Below are 20,037 nucleotides of genomic sequence, written 5' to 3' on the forward strand. Positions count from 1 at the left end.
CCTGGGTGCTGGGCCTAAATTTATGAAAATTGACTCTTACAGTGGTGGGTGACGTGAAGCCTGATTCTCTGCTATGATATGAAGACTGATTCTCTGCTGACATGAAGCCAGATTGTCTGTTACGGGACCTCTCTCCTCTGCCTGGGTGCTGGGCCTAAATTTATGAAAATGGACTCTTACAGTGGTGGCTGACGTGAAGCCTGATTTTCTGCTATGACATGCAGACTGATTCTCTGCTGACATGAAGCCAGATCCTCTGTTACGGGACCTCTCTCCTCTGCCTGTGTGCTGGGCCTAAATATATGCCAATGGACTGTTGCAGTGGTGGCTGATGTGAAGCCTCATTCTCTGCTATGACATGCAGACTAATTCTCTGCTGACATGAAGCCAGATTGTCTGTTACGGGACCTCTCTCCTCTGCCTGGGTGCTGGGCCTAAATTTATGAAAATGGACTGTTGCAGTGGTGGATGACGTGAAGCCTGATTCTCTGCTATGACATGAAGACTGATTCTCTGCTGACATGAAGCCAGATTGTCTGTTACGGGACCTCTCTCCTCTGCCTGGGTGCTGGGCCTAAATTTATGAAAATTGACTCTTACAGTGGTGGGTGACGTGAAGCCTGATTCTCTGCTATGATATGAAGACTGATTCTCTGCTGACATGAAGCCAGATTGTCTGTTACGGGACCTCTCTCCTCTGCCTGGGTGCTGGGCCTAAATTTATGAAAATGGACTCTTACAGTGGTGGCTGACGTGAAGCCTGATTTTCTGCTATGACATGCAGACTGATTCTCTGCTGACATGAAGCCAGATCCTCTGTTACGGGACCTCTCTCCTCTGCCTGTGTGCTGGGCCTAAATATATGCCAATGGACTGTTGCAGTGGTGGCTGATGTGAAGCCTCATTCTCTGCTATGACATGCAGACTAATTCTCTGCTGACATGAAGCCAGATTGTCTGTTACGGGACCTCTCTCCTCTGCCTGGGTGCTGGGCCCAAATTTATGAAAATGGACTGTTGCAGTGGTGGATGACGTGAAGCCTGATTCTCTGCTATGACATGAAGACTGATTCTCTGCTGACATGAAGCCAGATTGTCTGTTACGGGACCTCTCTCCTCTGCCTGGGTGCTGGGCCTAAATTTATGAAAATGGACTGTTGCAGTGGTGGGTGACGTGAAGCCTGATTCTCTGCTATGATATGAAGACTGATTCTCTGCTGACATGAAGCCAGATCCTCTGTTACGGGACCTCTCTCCTCTGCCTGGGTGCTGGGCCTAAATATCTGACAATGGACTGTTGCATTGGTGGCTGACGTGAAGCCTCATTCTCTGCTATGACATGCAGACTAATTCTCTGCTGACATGAAGCCAGATTGTCTGTTACGGGACCTCTCTCCTCTGCCTGGGTGCTGGGCCTAAATTTATGAAAATGGACTCTTACAGTGGTGGCTGACGTGAAGCCTGATTTTCTGCTATGACATGCAGACTGATTCTCTGCTGACATGAAGCCAGATCCTCTGTTAGGGGACCTCTCTCCTCTGCCTGTGTGCTGGGCCTAAATATATGCCAATGGACTGTTGCAGTGGTGGCTGACGTGAAGCCTCATTCTCTGCTATGACATGCAGACTAATTCTCTGCTGACATGAAGCCAGATTGTCTGTTACGGGACCTCTCTCCTCTGCCTGGGTGCTGGGCCTAAATTTATGAAAATGGACTCTTACAGTGCTGGGTGACGTGAAGCCTGATTTTCTGCTATGACATGCAGACTGATTCTCTGCTGACATGAAGCCAGATCCTCTGTTACGGGACCTCTCTCCTCTGCCTGTGTGCTGGGCCTAAATATATGCCAGTGGACTGTTGCAGTGGTGGCTGATGTGAAGCCTCATTCTCTGCTATGACATGCAGACTAATTCTCTGCTGACATGAAGCCAGATTGTCTGTTACGGGACCTCTCTCCTCTGCCTGGGTGCTGGGCCTAAATTTATGAAAATGGACTGTTGCAGTGGTGGGTGACGTGAAGCCTGATTCTCTGCTATGACATGAAGACTGATTCTCTGCTGACATGAAGCCAGATTGTCTGTTACGGGACCTCTCTCCTCTGCCTGGGTGCTGGGCCTAAATTTATGAAAATGGACTCTTACAGTGCTGGGTGACGTGAAGCCTGATTCTCTGCTATGACATGAAGACTGATTCTCTGCTGACATGAAGCCAGATTGTCTGTTACGGGACCTCTCTCCTCTGCCTGGGTGCTGGGCCTAAATTTATGAAAATGGACTGTTGCAGTGGTGGGTGACGTGAAGCCTGATTCTCTGCTATGATATGAAGACTGATTCTCTGCTGACATGAAGCCAGATCCTCTGTTACGGGACCTCTCTCCTCTGCCTGGGTGCTGGGCCTAAATATCTGACAATGGACTGTTGCATTGGTGGCTGACGTGAAGCCTCATTCTCTGCTATGACATGTAGACTAATTCTCTGCTGACATGAAGCCAGATCCTCTGTTACGGGACCTCTCTCCTCTGCCTGGGTGCCGGGGCCTAAATATCTGAGAATGGACTGTTCCAGTGGTGGGTGACGGGAAGCCAGATTCTCTGCTATGGGACCTCTCTCCAATTGATTTTGGTTAATTTTTATTTATTTAATTTTTATTTTTATTAATTTCCCTATCCACATTTGTTTGCAGGGGATTTACCTACATGTTGCTGCCTTTTGCAGCCCTCTAGCCCTTTCCTGGGCTGTTTTACAGCCGTTTTAGTGCCGAAAAGTTCGGGTCCCCATTGACTTCAATGGGGTTCGGGTTCGGGACGAAGTTCGGATCGGGTTCGGATCCCGAACCCGAACATTTTCGGGAAGTTCGGCCGAACTTCTCGAACCCGAACATCCAGGTGTTCGCTCAACTCTAATTATATATATATATATCTCGGTAAATAGAAACATATGCTGATCTAAAACTTTCTATAAATTAATCTCAAAAGCTTCGTTGAGGCCGTACGGATGCAGACTATTCAACTTGAAGATCCAGTACATTTCTCTACGTCTAATGTGCTGGATATCCCTATGTAGGTGACACGGGATTTGTTCAATTGGGGTCACCTTAAATCCAGCTGAACTACCCTCATGGTGTTCCGCAGCATGTCTAGATACACTGTGTTTCCAAAATTTCTTCTTAATCTTAGATCTATGCGTGTTCACTCTATTACGCAATGTTTGGATCGTGCGCCCCACATACTGTAGGTTGCATGGACATTCTAGAAGATATATAACGTGACTGGATTCACAGTTAAGTGCGGACATAATGGGGAATGATTCCCCGCTCACTCGGCTGTAAAAAACAGATGTTTGACATATATTGAAGCAGCATAGGCATTTTCTGTGTCCGCACTTAGCGCTACCTTTGGGGGCAGCAGCATCGTCACTCACAATGTGATGTGTAGCAGAATTGAGTTTGCTAGGTGCCAGAATATTTTTGAGGGTACGTGCTCTTTTGTACGTAAGTCTGGGAAATTCTGGAATAATTTGATTCAGAATGGGGTCTCTTTTTAAAATGTGCCAATGCTTTTCTAAAACCGCTTTGATTGATAGATGATTTTGGTTAAAGGTAGTGATGAAATTGCAACCATATTTTCCTTGTAAATTTAAATTTTATTAAATTTTTGAATAATAAAAAGAAAAGAAAAAACATTTTTTTTCCAACAATGTAAAATGTGAAAACAAAGGACAAGCAGGTCCACAGGCAAGTGTAAATATAAAGCAAGACTCATTCTGTTAGGATGAAACCTCCCGATAGGAAAGTGTCTTATATGAGGTGTATCTCAAAGAGGTACTTAATGAATTGTTTAATAATCGAGTAGAATTGTCTAACCAACCCTGTGACAAAAGGTGGAAAGATTGAATAACGTGCATATTCAAAACTGGTATTGAAGTCTAAAAACAAAATCTGAGGCGTCTCACGCAATTTAAAGAGCATTGCTGAGTACCAAAAATAAAATTCTCAATAGTGGGGGGGCATCTGGACAATATTCTAGAGAGCGAACCAATTATAGGTGTTTTCAGATGTCATCCCACTATATGAGGTTGTTAATGTTAAATGGAGTAAAAGACGTCATTGCCTTAAAGTATAATATAAGGTTCAATTCGGAAGAAAATAGAGAGTATCTGATGAACTGGGTACTTGATACTAATTGTCAAGTCCTCTAATTCCTCCAATGGTTTATTGGATGATCATGTTACCTGCTAATCCAGGACTATAGAGATAGGTAAGGAAGGAAGGGGGAGAAAGGAGAATTAGTTGGGGGTGGGGAAGGGAAGGGGGGAGGGGGAAGGAGGACAAACTAAAACAGATAACAAATAACAAAAAACATGTCACACGGATGATTTCTATCTGTAGCAAGAAATCTGAAATGACGGAAACTCCGTCAGTCTAGGTATGTGTTGATCTTTTCAGAAGAACTAAAGCTGTTCCAATTGGACCATATTTCCAGGTATTTTTTAAATTTCCCAATAGAGGACCACTTGATTTTTTCGAAACTGCTTGTCAAGTTGATTTCCAATAACCACTCCTTTATCGTCGGGGTATCAGTACTCATCCAATACCTCGGAATTAGTGATTTAAAAGTGGTGATTAGAAATGGGAACAATCTATCTTTCAAAAGGCGATTGTCCTGTTTCGCTAGACCTAGTAGGATCAACTCTCTATCCAGTTTGATATTATAACCATATATCTCAGATAAAATTAAATAAAATTTTTCCCAAAAAGGTTTAATCCTTTCACAATGTACCCAAATATGAGAAAGGGAGCCCTCCTGACCGTCACACCTCCAACACTTAGCGGGAATATTGCTGTTAATCCTGTTTAAGAGAACTGGTGTTCGATACCACCTTGATAATAGTTTATAGTGGGTTTCTTGCAATCTGACTGATGTGACCTTAGGAATTGATGAGGTTAGGATCAATTCCTTTTCCCTTTTATTAAAAGATTTGCCTAACTCTTTAGCCCAACTGTCGAGGTATGAAGGCGGGTCTCCCCCTTCATTGAGAGTCGAATATATGGTGGATATACTGTGAGGGGAGGGGCTCTTCTCCAGAATTAATCTGGTTATACCTTTGAAATTTGACATCTGGTTAATTTTAGTATTTAGAGAGGTTACATGTTTATATAATAAAGAGTGTTCTTTTTCCGACAAGTTGGGCATTAGATCGGATCCCTTACACACGTCCCAATCCATAAGGTTCTCTCCAATTAAAACCTCCTTCAGGGTGATATCTCGCCCCAGCTTCCAATTAAAGAATTTACTTCTAATGGCTCTAAATTTTTTGGGAATTAAAGTGAGAAGTGGTAGGTACCCAGGGTCAGGATAGGTTATCTTGGCTTTCCTTTGTTTTTCCTGCCAAATTTTTATTGTTTGAGTTGTATATGGGGACTTTTAGATTTTTTTGTATAGGTCATTATTGTATGAAGTCTTCCACGTGACCTGGTTGAGCGGGCAACACGCACAACTCTCCTCCAGGTCTACCCATGGTTTCCTTATTGGTCTAACATTCCATTCTATGACTCTGGATATGTTAGCAGCGTCCCGATATTTTACAAAATCTGGCAGACCGAGGCCACCCTCATTTTTAGGTTTTGTTAAAATGCTATAGGCAGATCTATGTTGGCCCTTTTTCCAAATAAATGCCAGAATAGCTCTTTTTAGTGAAAGGAAAAAGTTTTTAGGGATGTTCATAGGGACACCTTGTAGCAGATATAAAATTTTTGGGAGAGAGATCATCTTAACTATATTGACCCTACCAATCCAGGAAATATAGTAGTCGTTCCATTCTGCTAAGTCTTTTTTAATGCTGGCTAAGAGGGGAGGAAAATTCAGATCTCGTTCTGTGACGCGGCAATATTGACCCCCAAGTATTTAAAATGGGAGGTGGACGGGTTCAGTCGGCTAATGGTCTTTATTTTATCCCACGTGAGTTTGTCGATGTTGACATTGAATACTGTAGATTTGTTTAAATTGATTTTGAAGTAAGAGAGTTTTCCATAAATATCCAGTTCTGATAGTATATTAGGAATCGACATTAAGGGATCAGTGACATAAAAAAGAATATCGTCCGCAAAGGCAGCTATTTTGTGGTGCATGCTAGGGATTTTAAGCCAGAAATATTCTTATTTTGTCTAATTTTAGCTAAAAGGGGTTCTAATGAAAGAATAAACAGAAGTGGTGAAAGGGGGCATCCCTGTCTAGTACCATTCTGTATTGTAAATGAGCTGGACCTTGTACCGTTGACGCTTACTGAAGCCGAAGGTTTAGAATAAATGGCACTAATCTTACTTATAAAAATCTCCGGGAGCCCAAACCTAGTCAGAGAAGCCAAGAGGAATTTCCAGTTAAGGCGATCGAACGCTTTTTCCGCGTCGGTTGAGATCAATGCCAATGGAATAGAATTATTCTTGCTAAAATCCATAGCCAGGAGTGTTTTTAGGATGTTATCCTTGGCTTCTCTTCCTGGTGTGAAACCCACCTGGTCGTAATTAATGATGTCAGGGATGACTTTTTTGAGTCTATTTGCAAGGGCTTTCGTGAAGATCTTCAAATCGTTGTTAAGGAGGGAGATGGGCCTATAATTTTGACAGAGAGATGGGTCTTTCTCTTCCTTCGGGATTACGGTAATATTTGCAGTAAGCGATTCAGTCCTGAAGTCTAGATCCTGTCCAATACAGTTGAAATATTTAGTTAGGTGCAGTGATAAGATAGATTTAAACTGTTTATAATAGGCAATACTAAATCCATCTGGGCCTGGACTTTTGCCATTAGGGGTGGAACTAATAATTTCCTCAATCTCTTCTTGGTTCAGGGGTTCAGAGAGTATTGTTTTTTGAGCTTCATCTAGTATGGGCAGTTTTATTTTGTCGAGGTAGTCTTCGATCTCATGGGCGGATGGGATTATGGAATTCGGCTCTGAGTCTATGTTATATAGTTTTTTGTAGTAGGCATAGAATGTCTCAGCAATATTTTGGGGGATATATTCCAGATCACCTTTATCATTCCTGATTTTGTGAACAGAAGTTTTGTTTCTCTGTTTCTGGACTACTCTAGCTAGGTCTCTACCGCACTTATTAGCACTTAAAAAGTGTCTGTATTTGTTATAATAAAGATACCTTTCTGAAGCCTGGTTAATCGTTTCTCTCAGATCATTCCTTAGCATAATCAGTTCCTTTTCCTTCTCCTTGGAACAAGAAACTTTGTGGTCCTTTTCTAAAATTCTTATTTTGGCCATAATCTCTTCCACTTTAATGTTCCTTTCCCTTTTTTTCCTGGCCCCTAATTGCATAAGATGTCCCCTAATGACCGCTTTGTGTGCTTCCCAAATTGTAGCTCTACTAACTTCTGTAGGTGTGTTTTCCTCAAAATATAATTTCATTTGTGAAGCTATAAAGCTTTGGTCCGCCTCTAGTTTTAAAAGGGATTCGTTAAGCATCCAAGTTGGACCTGTGTTAGATGTTGAGTTAAAGTTAATTGTAGCAAGAAGAGGGGAATGGTCTGAGTAGGAAAATGTGTCATACAGAGTTTTCCTAATTTTATCTAAGTGGTTCTGACTAATGTAAAGGTGGTCTATCCTAGAGTACTGATTGAGAGTTGAGGAAAAATGCGAGTAATCTTTTTCACCTGGATGTTCAAATCTCCAAATGTCTATAAGTTGTCTCTCATGGAGAATACCTTTGATCGTTTTAAGGCGTTTGTAGGGTAGTGATGTCTTTCCTCTTGATGTATCAATAGAGGGATCTAGGGATATGTTAAAGTCTCCTCCAACTATTAATACTCCTTCTTGAAATCTGTCCACAATGTCGAATACGTGTTTAAGGAACCTCACTTGGTTTCTATTGGGTGCGTAAAGGTTCACAATTGTGTGGAGGATCCCATTGATATGACCTTTAAGCAGGACGTATCTCCCATCCTCATCTATAATTTTGTCTATTTCCGTGAAATTAATGTTTTTGTGAATCAGGGTGGCTACGCCCTTCCTCTTTCTAAGGGGAGTGTTCGAGTTATACCATTTTCTGTAAACTCCTTTTTTGGTGTGCGGGGTATAGGATTTTTTAAAATGAGTCTCCTGTAAGAGAGCTATTCCTACCTTTTCCTTTTTAAGGTAACCCAGGATCTGGTTTCTTTTTCTTGGAACATTAAGCCCGTTGACGTTATATGTCGCTATAATCAGGTTTTGCATACTAAGATTGTAAGGTAAAGAAATCGTTTAGGCATGTGACATTCAAATAATGAGATAACTGAAAAAAATAAATATCTAGAACCAAAATAACACAATAGAAATTCGGTGCTGTACATCTCGTATGGAACGAGCCTGGAGTACAGCCCTAGAACCGTACAAACTAAGTCGCCAGCAACTCTTGAGCCAGCCCTTAAGGCTCAGTGGATGCTGGGTTAAAACTTGACTTAAAGAAGAGGGACCTTCCTGGGGGGGGGGAAAGGACCGTTCCCTCTATTGTTGGTTGGCCTTCGTCTCCGTCACGACACAAGGACGTTGACTGGAGGACCAAGGACCCCCAACTAAATTTAAGTGGGAGAAAGAGGACTGGAAAGTCCCCGACGTCTAAGTTGGTAGTTATGTCATGAACAGTATGAGAATAAGATGGTCTGGCAAATTTCAATAGACATAAGGGGAACAACCTTAAATCTTGATACTATGCAAGAATCTTACAATCAAATATACATCGTATCCCCAAACCGTAAAACATAAAAATATGCATTTATGAAAAAGTGAACATTCAACCATCACCCTCAGTTGATCTCTGGCTTTTTGCAGGAGTCTTGGGGTATCCCTTTTCTAAGGATCTGTGTCTTTTTGACTGGGTTGGAGTCACGGTGTTCCATTGTTCCACCTTTGGAAGTGTGGGGAATGCAAGCTCCTCTTCATTTAATATTGTCCAGTCGTTGATTTGTAGGTCTGTCAAGTCCAATTTTTGGAGCACTGGAGAAAGGTCCTCCGGTGTCCTGACTGTGTAGGATCTTCCTTGTATTGTGGTGAGAAAACCCACAGGAAATAGCCATCTATACTTTATGTTTCTATCCCGTAATTCTCTTGTTAGAGGAAGAAGTCTGCTTCTGAACTGAAGCGTGAATCTTGAGATGTCTTGGTATAAGGTTATATCACAATCTTCCCACTCAATTCTCTTTGCAGCCCTGGCCCTTTGGATAATGCTCTCCTTTGTCCTGAAGCTCTGCAGGTAACATAATATGTCCCTTGGCAAGTCAGTTTTGACATGCTTTGGTCTATAGACTCTGTGGGCTCTCTCTATGAATAGATCCGTTTTATCGTCCTGTTGTAAGAGCTCATTAAAAAGTTGCGTGAGGACAGAGTGGATATCTTTGTCCTGGACTGTCTCCGGGAGGCCTTTAATTCTTATGTTATTCCTGCGTGACCTATTTTCCAGGTCATCTAGGTGGATACGCATGTTGTATAATTCTCTCTTTTGATTGAGAATGGACCTTTCAGATGTGTCCGCATGGTTGATCAGCTTTGAGGTCGTTTCCTCTATGGCCGTCGTTCTGGTGTAGATCTGGCGAATGTCGGCCTTTATTTCGGTGAGTTCTTCTTTGATAGAGGAAGAGAAGTCCTTTAGAAGCTCTTTGAAAAAGTTCTTGGAGGGAAGGGCTTTGATGTAATTTTTCACCTCCGTTAGGGAGCTTGGCGTACTGTCGTCTTCACTCTCTGAACCACTTGAATTAGTTTCTATGATTTTGCTGTTTAACTGTTTGGAGACCTCTGAGGATTTTTTGAGGTGTTTTGAGGCCTTAGGAGTAGCTTCGGCTGTCGGTTTATTTTTGCCCATCTTGTATGCTGTAAGACGTCTGGAACATATAAGTGATGAATTATTTAGCTCATAGCAAAGTTCCTCGCTCTATTCTGAGGGGAATATTATGCCGGTATTTAATGCGTCTTCACTTTAACTGCCTTGGCTGATGATCATGTTCGCCAGAAATTTGCAGTAACCAGGGCTTCTATAATCATATATGAACCCTATGATGTAAAGGCAATCTATGGTCTGCTTATCTGCAGATCTATATTTCAGTGGGATATCACCTTTATTTATATCAGTGTAGATGTGAGTCCCATGTACTGTTTGTCAGATGGGATCCCTGATGGGGGGATTCACTTTAGTTGCAGTCCACAAGTCGGGTCAGGTCTGCTGCGACTGATCTTTTATCTACAGTTGATTAATAATGTCTGCTGGCATTAGCTCAAGTTTAATTCTTGTATAGGAGCCTTCCACAAGGGTAATCAAAAGCTTTATAAGCTTTGCGCCGGGACAACTACTGGCCCCACTGAGGTGCCCTTTGTCTCTATACAGAGCCCTCTCTGCAGTCTGCAACCATATTTTCCATTACTAATCTCTTTCTTCTTTTTAGACACTGGGATCAGACATTCATACTGGGTGAGTTCTGTGGCCTTTTTTCTTGCGCCAGAAATGATATTAGAGGGATACCCCTTCTGAGTGAATCTGGATACCCCTTTCTGGTGAAAGTCGTCCTCGCGAGTACAATTTCGTCTGAGTCGTTTGAATTGACTGAAGGGGATGTTCGTTTTCCATTTTCTATAATGTGTACTTTTGAAGTCTAAATAGCTATTGCTATCTACCTTTTTAAAAAAAATGCGTGTATTTATTTTGCTGTCTCGAATAAAGATTTCTAAATCAAGAAACTCGGTTCTTTTGTTATCAGACGTACCCGTGAAAGTAATACCCCAATAGTTGGTGTTAATATATGAGATGAAATTATCTATAGATGTTTGGTCCACATTCCAAATAAAAATCAGATCGTCTATATATCTGCGGAAGAAGACAATGTTGTTATTGGCCCAGAAGCTGGATTGGTATATGAAAGTCTCCTCAAACGCCCCCATAAACAAATTCGCAAAACTGGGCGCGAAACGCGTCCCCATCGCGGTTCCGCGTATTTGTTTAAAGATGTCATTTTGAAATGTAAACACATTGTGCGTGAGTATAAACTCAATACCTCTCATGATAAATGTTTTTTGCGCAACGGGCATATCTGGATCATTATCAAGAAAACTGGAAGTGCACTTCATCCCTAGGTCATGGGAAATGTTCAAGTATAATGCTGATACATCCAAAGTCACCCAATGGTAACCATCTGACCACTCGATATCTTTGAGTAGGGAAATGAGTGATGCAGAGTCTCTAAGGTGGGATTTTAGATTAAGAACGTGTTTCTGTAGATGAATGTCAATGTAGTGTGACAGATTCCGTGTGAGAGAAGAGACACCCGATATTATGGGACGTCCCGGTGGATTTTGAATATCCTTGTGGATTTTGGGAAGATGGTAAAAGGTCGCTGGTGTAGACTCTTTAACCATAATGTATTCCCTTTCTTTCTTATTCAGACAGAGATCCCCAGATTTTATTAGTCTGAAACTCTTCTAGATAAGTTTCAGAGGGGTCACGCTCAAGAGGTAAATAGTATTTATCATTGGAAAGAATATTCAGAGCTTCTTTCACATAGTCTGTGCGGTTCTGAATAACAACCCCCCCCCCCCCCCCCCCTTGTCGGCATTTCTAATAATTAGATCGGTATCAAGTTGTAATTTTTTCAGACCTAGTTTCTCTGATGGTTTCATGTTTTGCCTTGTTTCTGGTTTCTGGTTAATATCCCTGAAGTCATTTGAGACCACAGAATAGAATGTGTCAAGGAAATTTCCCTTATGGTGAATGGGATAAAAGGTAGTTTAAGACCAGAAGGTAATGGAGGTAGGGCTACAGTCTGTTCCGTGTCAGGGGATATAGTATTGGGCTCAGGGGCGTAACTAGAGGTGACTGGGCCCCACAGCAAATTTTTGTATGGGCCCCCCCCGTGTAAACCCCGCTCCTTTGGCTAGTCACGATCTAGACCAGACTAGGCTGCCATGCCATCCTTTTCCTATTATATATATTATATACATACACACACACCCTATCTGTCATGTAGTGTCATTCTATCATACTGTTGTGGGGGCCATGTCAAAGTCTTAGGCCCCTTTCACACGGGCAAGTTTTCCGCGCGGGTGCAATGCGTGATGTGAACGCATTGCACCCGCACTGAATCCGGACCCATTCACTTCAATGGGGCTGTGTACATGATCAGTGATTTTCACGCATGACTTGTGCGTTGCGTAAAAATCGCAGCATGCTCTATATTCTGCATTTTTCACGTAGCGCAGGCCCCACAGAAGTGAATGGGGCTGCTTGAAAATTGCATTGCATCCGCAAGCATTGCGGATGCAATGCGATTTTCACGGATGGTTGCTAGGAGATGATGATGATAGGGACCCGAACTTTATTATATTCCCTTATAACATGGTTATAAGGGAAAATAATAGCATTCTTAATACAGAAAAATAATTATTCACCTCATCCACTTGATCGCGCAGCCCGGCTCGTCTTCTTTCAGGACCTGGCAGGAAAAGTACCTTTGGTGACTTCACCGCGCTCACAACGTGGTGAGCGTGGTGACGTTGGAGCAGGTCCTGCTGAATGAAGATAGAAATCTTCTATCTTCATTCAGCAGGACCTGCGCCGACGTCACCACGCTCAACACCAGGTTGCTAGGAGATATTGTTTGTAAACTTTTAGTTTTTTATCACGTGCATGAAAAACGCATCAAAACGCATTGCACCCGCGCAGAAAAAACTGAACGCAATCATAGACAAAACTGACTGAACTTGCTTGAAAAATGGTGGGAGTTTCACTGAATGCACCCTGAACGCATCTGGAGCCAACCCATATCGTTTGTGTGAAAGGGACCAGCCATTCCTGTATTGCGGACCGCATATGCGGATCAGCAATAAATGGGCACCCTTCCGTGTGCATTCCACATCACGGATGCGGACCCATTCACTTCAATGGGTCCGCAAATCCAGAGATGCGGAAGGGTGCGAAACGGAATCACGGAACAGAACACTATGTAAGCACTACGCAGGGCTTCCGTGGGGTTCCATTCCGCACTTCCGTTCCACCAAAAGATAGAACATGTCCTTTTTGCAGAATTGTGCTTTCCTGGGTAATATACCCGGAGAGGTGAACATGACATCACACTACACTGTATGTGCAGCACAGTATGACCCCTGCTGTAGGATAGGCGCCCATTCTATGTATTGCTGTAGGGCTGACATCGAATGTAGTCTGTCCCCATGGTCTGAGCCCCTGGTAACCAGTCGAGTAGCTAGAAATGACTGGGCCCCACAGCTAATTTTTAAATGGGCAGGCAGGCGTCATACAGTGGCATTTGATTCTTTAACATACATGTGTTTTTACTGGACTATGACGTACACAATACAAAAATGCTGTACTCCACATTCTTGTATCCTGCACAATCCGGTAAAAAAAAAATGGATTTTTTTTTTTTTTTTTACAATGAAACTCTATGGTGAACGGATGTCACTTTCATTGCATCAGTATGAGGCATCCGAATAAGTTTTTTTGTATACGTTAAACGGATGGGAAAAACGTGATGTGAACCCAACCTTAAAGGGGTTGTCTGGGTTCAGAGCTGAACCCGGACATCCCTCCATTTTCACCCCGGCAGCCCCCCTGACAAGAGCATCGGAGCAGTTCATGCTCCGATGCTCTCCTTTGCCCTGCGCTAAATTGCGCAGGGCAAAGTCATTTTTTTGGAGATCTGGTGACGTACCGGGGCTCTCCATGGGGCTGCCAGGGACCCCGGTGCCGTTTTACTGGCTAGGGCAGAGCTAAGTCCCGCCCATCAGCGCCGGTGACGTCACGAACACACTGCCGGGCATAAAGTTCTGCCCGGCAGTGTGTTATTGAAAACAAAAGAGCCCGTGCTCTGCGCGATTTAGCGCAGGACAAAGGAGCGCATCAGAGCATAAGATGCTCCGATGCTAGGCTCAGGGGGGCTGCCGGGGTGAAAATAAGGGTATGTCCGGGTTCAGCTCTGAACCCGGACAACCCCTTTAAATAGGGGACAAAAATGTGATGTGAACTAGTGGTGCATTGTAAAGTTGTGGGAAAAAACATACTCGCCTGCTCCCCGCCGCTCCATGATCTTCCAGTCCCCATTCTGGCCTCATACTGGTGTCCCCAAGCTGCACATGGTCGCCCAGAGGAGTGTGGCATCAGATGGATAGGGGGCCTAGAGGGCAGGGCATCAGATAAGTAGGGGGCCCACAGGACAGAACTGGGGGGGGGGGCAGCAGATGAATGCAGCTGGGGGGGCTACATGAGATGCAGGACAGCTAGGGTTGGCAGGCATAAGCCTGGAATGCATGGGCTCCTGATAGTGACAGGCACAGCATCTTCTTTCTGCAGCACTTCCTGTCACTATTGAGTCTCCCCTCTCCCTCCTGTTACTGCCGACTACAGAGCAGTCTCTGTAGCAGAAGCTGGGCTGTACTAATAGTTAGGAGAGGGAGGGGAGACAGGATCTCCCTGTAGCACACTGTACTGAGCCCTGGCTGCACTATTAAGCAGCCAGGCTCCTCTATTAATGGTCTGTGCTGATGGGCGGGGCTTAGCTCCGAGGACATTCTAAAGCAGCAGTGAAGTGAGTGTAGAGGGGGGCGTGGCCAGTCTGTTTACTACTGCTCCGGGCCCCTTGTCAGCCCGGGCCCCGAAGCAGCTGCTTCCCCTGCTTCCCTGGTAGGTACGCCACTGATTGGGCTCTAAATTGGACCCAGTATTTGAATTTCCCTTTATCTTAAAGTGCCTTTTAAGGGTAAGTTTCTTGATATATCGATTAAGGTAAAAAAAAAGATCAAATTCCTTGATTTTGCTGGTGGGACAAAACGAGAGTCCCTTAGAGAGTACTGCAATCTCATTGGGTGTCAATATATGGCTAGACAGATTAAAGATGCCATAGGAAAGGGGTGATGTATCTGGTTTAGGAATCAATGTTGGCTGCGAGGGGTTGGAATTTTTCTTTTTGCGCTGACCTGCTCTACAGCCTCTCCTTGGTTTTTTCTTTTTACAGATTTGTGGCCTAGTGGGCGAAAAAAAATTAGCTATATTGGTGGTTTTTGGGCTTTTTGGAATGGACTGGATAGTAGTGGGATGGATCAGAGGAGGAAGGTCTAAAAAAGATACCATAGATGTGAAAGGGCCAGCTGATGTAGATTCTATGGTGGGTAAGGCATTTAGTTGGTTCAAGTCAATATGGGCAGAGGTGGTAGAGGATGTGCTAGCGAGTGTGTCCACATGTGGAGTGGTTGATGGAGGGGTACTCTCATGGATGGTAAGAAGAGAGTCAATCTCCAAATCAGAGCAGACTGAGGGAGTGGGGGAATTGGATGTAACTGATGAATGTTGGTCAGAATGGATAGAAAACTCGGTTGGTGGTAGATTGAGTGGACCACAGGTATTGAGTATTTCTGTGGAAAATATAGAAGACGGGGAGGTAAGAGTGAGTGTGGTATTAGTAATAAGGGGAACATGAATTCCACTTGGGGTGAGTAGCGGGGGTCTGAAAAACAGAAACTGGGGATTCCTGAGTAACTGTGTTGTCTAATCTACCATTTGTATGCACAGATCTATTTATGGGGGTGTGACAGACATTATGGGGTGTATATTGCTCAGGAATAGAAATCCGGGTTTTTTCAGTGGATATTCTATTGTATTTGGGTGTATGGTAAGCCTGTAGTCTATAATGCTTATTAGGTCTAATGCTTAGAGACCGTGACATTTCGTTGTGATTTGATCAATTCCGATTGGAGTATGACACCCAAGGTTTTTGGAACCTTCTATATTTGTGGTCTTGTTTTTTCAGAAGGGAAGGTTGAATATGAGTAGCACTAACACTGGGAGGGTTGATTTCCATATGTGATGTATTATCGTTGTCTATAGCATTATCCATTAGGGTGGGGATAGCTGGGTGTAGTAAGGTATGATTACCTGTGTTCTGTCTAGGTGTATCAGATTTTAACCAATATTTGATATTATTAGTGGCAAAGTCTTGTCTGTCTCTATGGAGTTTATTGCTTTTCTTATATAGCGTATCTTTTTCCACTGATAGGATCCTAGATGTAATGAGCCGGTCGAATTTGGTAAAGGCAGTATGTGATTTTGGATTTAGAAATTAGATCGTGGCATACAGATATTTTTCTACCACATTCTAGGTATAATGACCACCTTTTATCAATCAATCTAGTGATGAGACCTTTTGCGCATTCAAGTAAATAAGTGTCCCATTCTTTACAAAAGTCAGTATCTTCTTTAAAAGAATTCCCAAAACGTAGTCTCAGGCCACGTGGAACAATGTCCTCTTTGAGATAAATCTCAAGAAAACTCGCATCTAGTTGATGTTGTATTTCATCTGACATAAGTCTCTCTAGATCATGAAATAGAGTTAATAGAGTTTTTTCATCGATACTTGCGTTTGGTTCCTGATTCAAATCGACATGATGTTTAATGGTGTTTCTTGTACATTGTATAATCAAGCGTTCCCGCTGTTCCATACGGTTCTGTGCATAATCCATTTCAATCCTAGTAGATAGGCCTATGTGCAGCTCCCCTTATCTGGAAATTCCAGTTGAAGTAGTCTTGGTAACCACGGGCGAGTCTAGAGTACCCCTCGGTCAGGAGGGGAACATAGAGACAAAAGAAGGGGTATGGGGAGCGCACAATGGGGTAGTAGTTTCAATACAAACTTAATTGTTAACCAAGTTTAAGGTGCTCACCTTTTTCGGTTGTGCAATAATAGACACAACTCTATTGTAGGTATGTAAGTAAAAGAGAGACTTTCCGGATCCGTGGATGCAGCCGCAGAAGAGGTATCTTTGGGATCGGAGGCCCAATCCCCCAAAGGATGCTTGTAGAGAAAAAGGTTTCTGATAAGGCGCAAAACACACAGGATCCAATCCGTCTCTTATAGGTGAATCTTCTTTAATTGCATAGAAAAGTAGAACAATAGCTATTGTAGGGATTCGCTCTGGTAGGCAGGGTAAGCGGACGCAGTACAGAGGCAAAAACAAGGTTGTAAAGCAAAAGTCAGTGTTTATTCACACAACAAGGAACAAAATAACAAACACTTGGCAGAGTCCTGGTGTTAATTCACACCGCAGGAATTCCTCCGTGGTTTTTCACACAGCAAAAAGTCCAGCAAACTCAAACAAACATGTCACCTGGATATCCACAGCAGGCTTTAGGGCGCCTGGCTTCCAGCTGGTGGCTCTCATGCAGCTCCCAGAGACACAGAGCCTTCACAGCTCCACTTTCACTTGGAGGAACATACCACATCCAGCTGAGCTTCTGGCTGAGCTTTTAAACCCCAGCCCAAAACCTGGCCTGGACGTGGGGAACAGCCACCCACCCTGCTCTTTGGCTGCTCCCAATAAGAACCGGCCCGGATGGGCTTTTCAGCCACACTAAGAATCAACAGTGTCAGCGAGCACTAGCTGCGGCTGACACATAAAATATCCGGTTCTTATCTCACCGAGGCCAGGAACCTCGGTGACACGTACCTTCCGTCAATGACGGACCCTTGCGCCTTCCTACACTATTTATACTTCAAAAGTACACATTATAGAAAATGGAAAACGAACATCCCCTTCAGTCAATTCAAACGACTCAGACGAAATTGTACTCGCGAGGACGACTTTCACCAGCAGTGCGATATTTTGGCCTCCAGATTCACTCAGAAGGGGTATCCCTCTAATATCATTTCTGGCGCAAGAAAAAAGGCCACAGAACTCACCCAGGATGAATGTCTGATCCCAGTGTCTAAAAAGAAGAAAGAGATTAGTAATGGAAAATATGGTTGCAATTTCATCACTACCTTTAACCAAAATCATCTATCGATCAAAGCGGTTTTAGAAAAGCATTGGCACATTTTAAAAAGAGACCCCATTCTGAATCAAATTATTCCAGAATTTCCCAGACTTACGTACAAAAGAGCACGTACCCTCAAAAATATTCTGGCACCTAGCAAACTCAATTCTGCTACACATCACATTGTGAGTGACGATGCTGCTGCCCCCAAAGGTAGCGCTAAGTGCGGACACAGAAAATGCCTATGCTGCTTCAATATATGTCAAACATCTGTTTTTACAGCCGAGTGAGCGGGGAATCATTCCCCATTATGTCCGCACTTAACTGTGAATCCAGTCACGTTATATATCTTCTAGAATGTCCATGCAACCTACAGTATGTGGGGCGCACGATCCAAACATTGCGTAATAGAGTGAACACGCATAGATCTAAGATTAAAGGGTTTCTACCACTTCGGTTTCACATATTTAGCTGTCAGACACTAGCGATCCGCTAGTGTCTGCTCTGCCCAACCATCCTAATATAATTGCTTTTGGGGCAGCCGTTTTGCTAAAAAAAGAACTTTTATTAATATGCTAATGAGCCTCTAGGTGCTATGGGGGCGTCATTAGCACCTAGAGGCTCCGTCTACCTTCAGAAACTGCCGCCGCCCAGCGCGTCCCTCCAGCCTGCCCATCTCCTCCTGAATGCGATCCTCCTTGTGAGCGTATGTATTCTGCGCATGCGCAGTGAATGTCTGACCGCTTCCTTGCTCAGACATCTCCACTGCGCCTGCGCGATGACGCCATAGTGCTCCGAGGAACAGGCGCAGTGAAGATGTCTGAGCAGGGAAGCTGTCAGACATTCACTGCGCATGCGCAGAATACATACGCTCACAAGGAGGATCGCATTCAGGAGGAGATGGGCGGGCTGGAGAGACGCGCTGGGCGGCGGCAGTTTCTGAAGGTAGACGGAGCCTCTAGGTGCTAATGACGCCCCCATAGCACCTAGAGGCTCATTAGCATATTAATAAAAGTTCTTTTTTTAGCAAAACGGCTGCCCCAAAAGCAATTATATTAGGATGGTTGGGCAGAGCAGACACTAGCGGATCGCTAGTGTCTGACAGCTAAATATGTGAAACCGAAGTGGTAGAAACCCTTTAAGAAGAAATTTTGGAAACAGTGTATCTAGACATGCTGCGGAACACCATGAGGGTAGTTCAGCTGGATTTAAGGTGACCCCAATTGAACAAATCCCGTGTCACCTACATAAGGATATCCAGCACATTAGACGTAGAGAAATGTACTGGATCTTCAAGTTGAATAGTGTGCATCCGTACGGCCTCAACGAAGCTTTTGAGATTAATTTATAGAAAGTTTTAGATCAGCATATGTTTCTATTTACCGAGATATATATATATATATGTATATTTTTATGTATTTAATTTTATTTAAAAAAAAAATTTATCTATTTTTTTAAAAATATATATTATATATATATTTCAATATATATTGTTTACGACGTTGATATATACTCACCCCAACCCTCGTCCCAACAGGGTGGAGGGGTTAACATGCTTAAAAGCTCTTATATACATATATATTTTCATATTTCTATATTTTTACCTATATACTATAGGGACTAGAAAACGTGCCTCATGGCTTTTAGCTTTTTTAGCAATAATACGCATATCTTTTTTGCAGTTTTATTCATTATATATATATTTTTATTCTTTATATAAGTGCATCGACTTCTGCTCTTTATATATATATATATTTATTTTTATCCATATATGTATCTATATTTATATTTATCTGGTCAATATATGTACCCTTTTTATCAATTGTGGACAAAACTCTTAGTACATTATCATATTATTATAACAAGCCCAATGCCTTTGACTTTCTACCCCTACTACCATTCCTACTAGCTGAGTAGATGTGGAGCATCGATCGCGATCCTGCGCCCATCTAAAACATCCGCCCTATGTGTGAACAGTGAGAGCGCATATCCTGGGCCTCCACAGAGCAGCGTCTCTGTAGTCATGGACACTGGCCATGTGATCGCGAGGCTTGCGATCACATGACCGGGTGCCCGAACAAGAAGGATTGATAAGCAGAGCGCAGGCGCCGTACACAGGAGTCGCTCTGCTCCGGTCACATGACCGCATCACTGCGGTCATGTGACTCTGGTCCTCCGTTCTTATTTATAATAATATCAAGAGACAATCGCCGATTACTTGTAGTATACCCCCCTGTATTATCACTAATTATTGGCTGCA

The sequence above is a fragment of the Bufo gargarizans genome, chromosome 2 (genome assembly GCF_014858855.1).
Source record: "Bufo gargarizans isolate SCDJY-AF-19 chromosome 2, ASM1485885v1, whole genome shotgun sequence".
NCBI classification, from domain to species: Eukaryota; Metazoa; Chordata; class Amphibia; order Anura; family Bufonidae; genus Bufo; species Bufo gargarizans.